The sequence below is a fragment of the Rosa chinensis genome, chromosome 1 (genome assembly GCF_002994745.2).
Source record: "Rosa chinensis cultivar Old Blush chromosome 1, RchiOBHm-V2, whole genome shotgun sequence".
In the NCBI taxonomy this organism is placed as follows: Eukaryota; Viridiplantae; Streptophyta; class Magnoliopsida; order Rosales; family Rosaceae; genus Rosa; species Rosa chinensis.
In genome coordinates, this window is record NC_037088.1 from 42,211,866 (window position 1) to 42,220,920 (window position 9,055).

Genomic DNA, 9,055 nt, shown 5'->3' on the forward strand with positions numbered 1-9,055 from the left:
AGCGAAACTCAATTATTCAAACAGAAATAAAAAAACTGAAAAAACAAAGACTTGCACCACCCTGAATAAAGCAGTTAACATGGAGGCATTGACACCTAAGACCTATTGGTGTACATCTCTGCAACCATCCTAGCACGCACTTTAACACAGGGATGTGTAGGGCCTCAACACCTAACCTTCCTGGGAGCCGTCACCTTCATTGCCGGACTCCCATTCCCCGTAGCTGCAAGCTTGGGTTTGTTTCGTCGACCACGAGGTCTACCATTCTTCTTCGGGGCTTTCTCAACAAAGGCAACCTATATATCCACTAACGCCTCCGGTTGCACCTCTACAGGGACAATCGCTTTTAGACGCTTCCCATCCAGAACATAATCATCCTCATGCTGCTTTCAAAGGCCCAATACACTAGCAAGCTCCCCAAAAGAAGCAGGCCCAGTCAACCTCCTCGGCCCAGTCAAAGCCTCAAGGTCCAGCAGCTCCCTTGGTCCACTACCACGTGTCGCAGCAAGAGACCCTAATTCAAATTAGGGTTTCCCATCGAGAAAGTCGCTGCAGCCCCAGACCCAGGTCGTGCCGCCTCCGTTTTCTGACCTGCAGCAATCACCGACACCAGCCCATCCATCTCCGACTAATCTCCAGCTTTCCCAGCCATCGCCGAAGGCCCTCTTGTCAAACAAGGATCAAGTGCGGTCACAGACGGCGACACTGGCTCCAGTTCCGAGCCAGCACGGCCTCAAAATCCACCACCAGCCCGGCGCCGTCACAGCCTCCATCAGCCCCATGTCGCAGCCTCCCTTAGCATGACCAAAGTAGCCACACCCTGTGCAAATGCCGTGACACTTCTTGTACCTGAGCTCGACGTCCACCGATACCTCCGGTGAGAAACAGAAGGTGAGCTTAGCCCAAATCAGGCGACGATGTCGTGAAGCACTCTAATCCTCTAAATAGCGTCCTTCTTCTTCAGAGTCGCCTAATCATAGCGAACAAACCTCCCCAAAGCATTCGATTAGGTTGGGGCTTTAGCATTGCACATGGCTACACGCAAGCCTTTGATCACCACCCACACCTCGATAAAATGTAGTGGCGTGTCTTTAAGGGCTCTGATATCGTTATAGTCCTCTAACAGCAGTATGGAATTGCGATGGTACCAGGGTCCACCATTAAGCACTTGATCCTTCTCCTCTTGATCCTTGAATTGGAAGACGAGAAATCCTCCCTCCTCTTGCCGGATCAGAACTCTCTCCTTCAAGCCCCAGATGCTGGAGATCGCCGCCGAGAGTGACGGGATCACCACCAATCTCTTGGCCAAAAGCTGGCCACACAAATAGAAGAACAATTCTCGGATTGCATCATCACCCCCAACTAGGCTCACAATGGCCTCCTCCGATATTGCAAGAGTAACCGCTGCCTCCACCATCACTTCAAAGGACTCGATCAGTTTGTTGGCTAGAGAAAACCCTAGGAGACAAAAGTCAACATAAAATACCACAAATCAAGTACTTAATTTGACTTTTAACTATTCTCGTTTAGTTGATTAACCAATTCAATGGAAAACATGAACATTGAAACAAACTAAGACTCAGATCGACTTAACTCAGTTTTAGTCGTGCTTATTGCAAGAATTAGTGATTTGATAAAAATACATTAATTTTTGTATTTTATATTTGTTGTAGTATGTTTTCTAAGACAAACTTTATGACTAATGCTTTTGTTGTTCAGGTCCTAAAAATCTATATGAAGTTGTCTGGATTAAATTAAGGTCACTCGATTGGGCTCTAAAAATCCATTGTATATAAAGCGTATACACGTGATATACAAACTGATAAAAAGAAAAATAACTGAATTGAAATAACGTTCATGTATACAAACTAATCAATAACGTTCTTCTATATATATATATATTTAGAAGAAGAAGAAATTGCATAGATTAAGCAATTAGGATGTTTACATCAGCTATAAGTACATTGGATAGCTATTGTGACACATCTTCAATCCAAACTTGAAATGTAGGATAGATAAGCACTTTCTTAGCTAAAACATGCGCTACATGTGTTTGGACATGAATTTAACGACTCCTATGTATGGCCATTTGGAGAGTCGGAAGAAGAGACGTCAGGTCATACGCCCGAGTTGAAGGTTTCGCTCAACCGAGATAATACCTTTTGAATCATACGACTAAGAAGAGTGTGTCGTTCGGCCACCTGGCTGAGGTTTGAGATTTTGGGTCGGACGACCTAAAATTAATGAAATGGGTTGTACAACCATGCTCTAGATAAACCAAGTTCTAAGTGGATGGGTGCGCAGATGGGCTGAGAGAAAGACCAAGAATGTTCGGCCAAAACCCAAATAGTAATTTTAGTTGAGAAGTCCGTTCAAGGAGGGAACCCTCACAAGGAAGGAGTTCGACTCAATTAATGATTTCAATTGTGAAGATTCAGCCAAGTCAGAAACTTTATGAGACGAATCAATCCTAAAAAGGAGAATCCTACTTAAATTCCACGTCTTGGAGGACAAGTTAGCTAGGGTTTTGATTTGTACATAAAAACACCTTGTAACTCATTGTAAAAGGTCTTGCACCACACAAACAAATCAATATACAACTTTTACTCACAAACTTTTCTCTTGCTATCTCATAGGTACTTTGTCTTCGATTCAACTTTCATAACTTATTTTCATTTCTAGTTTCTTAGTTTCAATTCAGTACTTTACATTCAAGCACTTTACTTTCTTGTCATTTATTTAATATGCACTTTAATTATCGCACTTAGGAGTAGTTCGTAACATAGAATTCTTTTTCATTGATCTCTTTCGGACAGTTCGGATTCGATCAATGCGATTCGTTGTTCACACACACATCATCTCACAACACTTTGACAACCAAGTCTACTTCACCTTCGTCTTCACCGTGATTTGCGAGCACCTTCACCCAATAGACTTCTCGCTTGCCACCTGAACCTTCGAGTTCACCCAAGAAGTAAACGTGATCGAAGATCCCGGTCAGGGTTGACACCTAACCGGAGTCCTTGCAACAGAGGCATAAGAACCTAAGAGCTGAGAGGGTTCCTTCCTCGGCCTACAATCATTTGTTAAGAACCTCGCTTGGCCATTCGACCGCGAGTTGGCATGACCGCGTATCAAGAAGGACGATTCAACCATAGGTTCCTCGACTCTCATTTCGGCCGAGACGATTTTAAGGCAAACAACTGATAGGAGCATAAAATGCATCGAATTTATAGTTCAAACCTTTATACTTTTGCTTAGTTTATTCTTTAAAAAGATCAATTTAACTTTATTATTTTCTTAGGTACTTTGAGAAGCAGTTAAGGAGAAAAAAGAGCTTCAATGGGGAAATCAAGGCACTTCACATGAAGTAGTGATGCAAATGATGGAGTCTGATCATTCATTGGTCCTAAAACTCAAGAGAAGATGGAGAGAGTTGCCGTGCAAAACAGTTGAAGAGAAGCAGAAAACAGAGTACAAGAGTCTGCCTTATTTTCTTCTATTTTGGGAAGCTGTTTTGAAGAACCTTCGAGTAGAATTATGAAGAAAGGCCTGGCAATATTTGAAGATCACATGTTCTACTATAACTTTAGTAAAATATTTGGTCCAGAATGATAAGGAGGAAGCCGGAGGCTGTGCTCAAAGTTGGTTCCCCGAGAACACTGTTTCCATCAGCTTTTCAGGAAGCTTTTTCAAGGACTTTTATACTGAACTTGAGGGATTAAAATCATGAAGTTATCTGCCCAGAATTGAAGAATATATGTTGTCAATCAGTATAGAATCAAGAATGATCCAGAAAGGTGGTGTAATGAAGAAGTTACGATGCTGCAAAGATGATCAGAGGATAAGGAAAATCTGGAATTTCTGACAAGTCTTTATGCGAAGCATTTTCAAGACCGTTGTTGGGCCACGTTTCAAGAAGCTTTCTAGAAGGTTTTTGCACGGTTTTGAAGGGTAACATCAGAAGTATTATGTAGCAGAATATCACCTTCGAATCTGCTGGGAACCCTTGTCAAACATGGAGAGGGAAATCAGTCCTAGTTGAGAAAGGAAAGTGAATTAAAGGCTATATTTTCTGAAGATATTCTTGGCAGATTTTGGGACGAATTTTATTGGATTTTTGCTGCATTATACTTATCAAGAGACTATTAGAAAGACTTAAGGAAGGTTCAGAAGATGTGTGGCAGCTAAGCAAGTTGAATTGGAGAAGAATAAGGAGAACTCAACCCGGTTTCGAAGAGAAAAGTTAGGGGTTTGTAAACAATAAAATAGGAGGCTTCTTGGCGTCATTGGAGACCATATCATACATATTTTACGCCTCAAAATAACCCAAGCTCTTTAGTTTTCGAAGCTCCATACAAGCATAAGGAAAAGAAGCCACCAAAGTCGCCATCTACCACCACCGTGACCATCCATCTTCAAGCAACATCCACCGTGTCTCTTCACTCCTTTTCTACGACTTTGTTTTCTTATTTTCAATATGTTACTGTGTGTTTACCTTAGAAGAATGAGTAGCTAAATACTTTTGTGTTAGGGGCTAGTTTGAAGCCCTAAACTATGGTTCAAGTTTCATAATAAATTTCTATGTTTTAGTTACTTTGTCGATGAGATTTTTCTTTGGTTCTGGATTAGATGAATCTTTTATATGTATGTTTCATGTGGTTGCAAACATATAGGATATGCATGTAATTGGTGCTAGGTTAAATAGCAATTCACCTAATAGTTTTGTGATTTTAACCGAAGTAGTAAAACCTCTCGCTAAGGTGTGTACCAAAGATGAGGAATGCAACTAGACACGCTTGTTGTACTAGTTTGTACACTTAGATTGACATCCTTCCATATGTGCTTAATGCTTTAGAACTTGCTAAATGTAGGAGCCTCTAGTGATCTCTATGTTGCATGTTTTCAAAAGGTTCTAATAACGGCGCTTGTTTTTGTTAGAACAATATAGGGAAGTAATATAAGGTACTTAGCTTGCTTCTAGCTTTGTAACTTGGTCAATCTCTCTCTCATGACTTAGTAATAAACATAGGAAGAAAAATTGGAACTTGGATTGTGTTTAGTGGTGGATAACGAACTCCTAACTGCTCATCATCATATTCACAAACTTTACTTTAGATTCATCTTTTGGTCTTACTTTATTTTCAGCATAATTAATCAATAATTCCCCCCCCCCTGTTGTAGGAGGATGGAATTGTGTGTTATCATTGATAATAGGAGCCCTTTAAATAGGGAGTCACAAGGTACCCAAAAATGTAATAGAATCTGATTACAATTGAATACCTAGAACACATTCCTATTACAATTCTAAACCCTAGTTTGTAGAGGCACACATTATGTCGATACCCTTCAACACTCCCCTTTGTGCTGCTCAAACTTGGTGATGACGCTTTAATTGTTGCCTTGTTAAAAACCTTGCCAGGTAACAAAAACCCTGTGGGACAAAAATAACCATGGTCGAAGGACAAAAAGAGCACAACACGTCCTTCACTCTTCGAGATCGAACATGTAGACATCATGCCTCCCCTGATGTCAATATCTCCCCCTGATTGCTACAATCATGGGAGTTCGGATAACTTTCTCAATCCGATGCTCTTCACATATTTCTCGAAGGTCGATTTTGGTAACGACTTAGTAAATAAGTCCGCTACATTATCCTCTGATCGGATTTGGTTCACTTCAATATTTAGAAATGCTTGTTGTCAAATTAATGGAGGGGAGGAGGAGCACGGAAGGTGGCATTTTGCCTTGTGGGGTCCGATCCCACACTTCCGTCATCTCTTTTCTCTGTAGGGATAGAATAAGGCCATATCAATCATACCTCTCAAATATCGAAAGATTGTCTTTATACCAATCTAATGGCGTTGCGTTGGTGCGGGGCTATGTCTAGCCAACAAGTTCATAATAATTGAGGTGTCCGGTCTTGTATTGTGCTAAGTACAATAATGCGCCTATTGTACATAAGTAAGCACTTCTGCTATTAACACGTCTTCGTCATCATCCCTGAGACGAAACAGATCCCTTTTAGGGCCAAGACTACGGACGACCATGGTGCATCTTTGACTTTGTCAAAAATGTCTCTTGACATGGTATACAAGTTCTGAATTTAGACAAAACCGTGTTCTCCCAAGGTCATTCCTCTCAAACTCGGATTTCAGGTGTTCAGCGGTTTCCCTTAACTCTCAAGGGTTCCAATTATGTTTATCAACATAAACTGCGACAATTGCAAATCCGGAACTTGTCATAGAAACGCGTGGGCATAGTTCATCATATCCTTTCCCAATCATGTAGTCATTTTAGTGAGCATTTCAACCTCGTTGCAAATACGCTCCGTGGTCTAGAGCCACTTGACTTGGGTCAATGAAGTCCACAAGAACCTTCATTATATTCCGTATCTAGATCCCTATAGAGATACGTAGTGACCACATTCGTAAGCTGCATGTTCAGTTATTTAGAAACTACCAAACTGACAAGTTAGTGGAGTGCAATGACATCCATTACGAGAGAATATATCTTCTCGTAGTCGATTCCAGGGCGTTGTGAGAAACCTTGCGCCATAAGGCGAGATTACCATCTCTTTTTCTCATCACGCTATCTAACGAAGACCTATTAATGTCAATAGGTTTTATGTTAAGAGGTGTTGGCATCTCAGGCCCGAAATCCTTGCTCTTCGTTAGTGAATCCAATTCAACCTGGATCGCATCTTTCCATTTAAGCCAATTTTCTCTACGTTGGCATTCTTCAACGGAGTAAGGTTCGATGTCATTGGTCTCAATAATTCCACGTCCTCATGTACACTAGTGTAGTTCGTAGAAATCTCTATATTCTCAGGAATTGGTTCTAACATTGAGGCGTCCCCCAACAATGTCTCTTGGACATAACCACAATCCAAAATATTCTCATGAGACGGATTTTGAGTATCAATGATCAATAGATCAAGTTGTGCCAAACTCACTCTCGTCTTAGGGCGAGGATCCATCGAACCTATGGGTCTCCTACTCTCTCTAGCGGAACCCATGGCCTATGACGCCATTATGCCACCTTTGTGGCATCACCATACCACCATCCATGGTGGTGTTGCCGTACCCATCTTCTGGGTGGCACCATGTCCTCTTGTGGGGACATCAATCCTTGCAGGCATCTTTGTAGCAGGTATATGTGATCTCGTCACTTTTAGGGGATCAAGATGAGACATAGTGGGGACAGACCACGACAATTCCTGTCGTTCCTTGAACATTGACATTCTAATTTCCCCCTAACGACGGGAAGACTGTCTCATCAAAGTGACAATTCGCAAATGCAGTGAAATAGAGATCGCCTGTCAAGGGTTCTACATAGCGGACTTATAGTTGGAGACTCATGTCCAACAAATATATATATGCATTCGTTGCAATGACTCATGTTGATGCGCTGTGGCGGCGCAATTGGCACATGAACCGCACACTCAAATATGCATAAATACGAGATATTAGACTCAAACCCAGTCACTAGCTGTAACGCAAATAAAAGTTTAGTGGCTGCTATGAGTCGTAGACGAATTAGCATAGCTGCATGCGATATTGCATAACCCAAGCGGAAATATTGGTGCGCATTACCAATGTCCGGGCTACCATCGTAGTCGTTTAATGGTGGCTTTTCCGCGAGACCAATTGGGTGTGTACATGGGAATGTGATACTTGGTATCAATACCCAATGATATGCAATAGTCATCGAAAATTGTCGATGTAAACTCTCTAGCATTATCAAGTCAAATTGACTGAATGAGATGATCTGGGTAGTGAGCCCGTAGCCATATGTTATGTGCTAAGAGTGTAGTATAAGCAGCATTACGAGTGGATAATGGCACAATACGTGACCAGCGTGTTTGCATATCAACCAACACTATAAAACATCTATACGGTCCGCAAGTTGGTTGATCAAATCCATAGAATTCCCTTAGATTCTTTGTAAGAATGGAATTATTTCCTCAATCTCCTTTGCATAGGATGGTCTCAATCCTAAATAACAGGCTTTACAGAACGAAACATGGGCTTTATAATCAACCAATGAAGGTTTTGGTTAAGCCATAACGTCACAATAAACTTGAGAATTAGAGGGAGGAGTTTATGGCGTCAATGCCGTGTATTTGCCGCAGGGGGTAGGCGGCGCCGGCCATGTATGGCCGGTCTTTGCACAATCATGGTGCCATGAGGCGCATGTGCAGCTCCTCGAACCAATTCTTGGTTCTTACTTTTCTTTGTTCTGAAAATGGATGTTCGTGTAAAGTCTTTAATACACGGATCATCATGTCAAAGCCTATATGTGTCAGAATCCCATAAGTCGTCTCTCATGACATGGTTGGATTCAATAACTCAAATAGTGGTTGCATACAACCCACTAGAGCGACACATAAGTTTCTCTAATACTCGATTATGTCCGTAGTCATTAGAGGTGATGCAAAAGAACTCTGTCCATTCTCATAATGTGTTTCCACATGAAAACCATTGGCTCTTATATAATAAAGTTCGAATTAAGGTATGTCCAAGACATTAAGTAAAAGAATTGACACTTTATTAATAGCCAATGATTACATCAAAGTTTCCAAAATCTAATCCAAAATAAAATCAAAGTAAGACACATTGTAGTCACTCTATCCGTTTGGTAACTCCAATCAAATATGACCAGGAAAGTAGAGAGAGACGTTGGTGGAGCGAGGCTCTCTTAAGTACCAATAATCTCAATGACTTTCCTAGACATCACATTTTATTGGGTTCGCCACATAAGAAAGAGTTAATACAATTGTCATTTATTGACTAAGGCAAATTGCCATTACAAAAGTTCTTGGAAAAATAAAAGGACTAATCTAATCAAAGTCTGCTGCATCCTTGTGCACTTCATCTTCAGTTTTGAAGTCCTTTATGGTGAGATTGACATCTCCACCATCTTCTTCTTCTTCTGCAAGGTACACTTCTTGCTCGCTATGGTCCCTATATGCCCTGTATCTTTCAGCTAGTTCCTCGCTTGCCTTGCATTGCTTGAACCAATGCTTAATTGATCCACATCGATGACACTCATC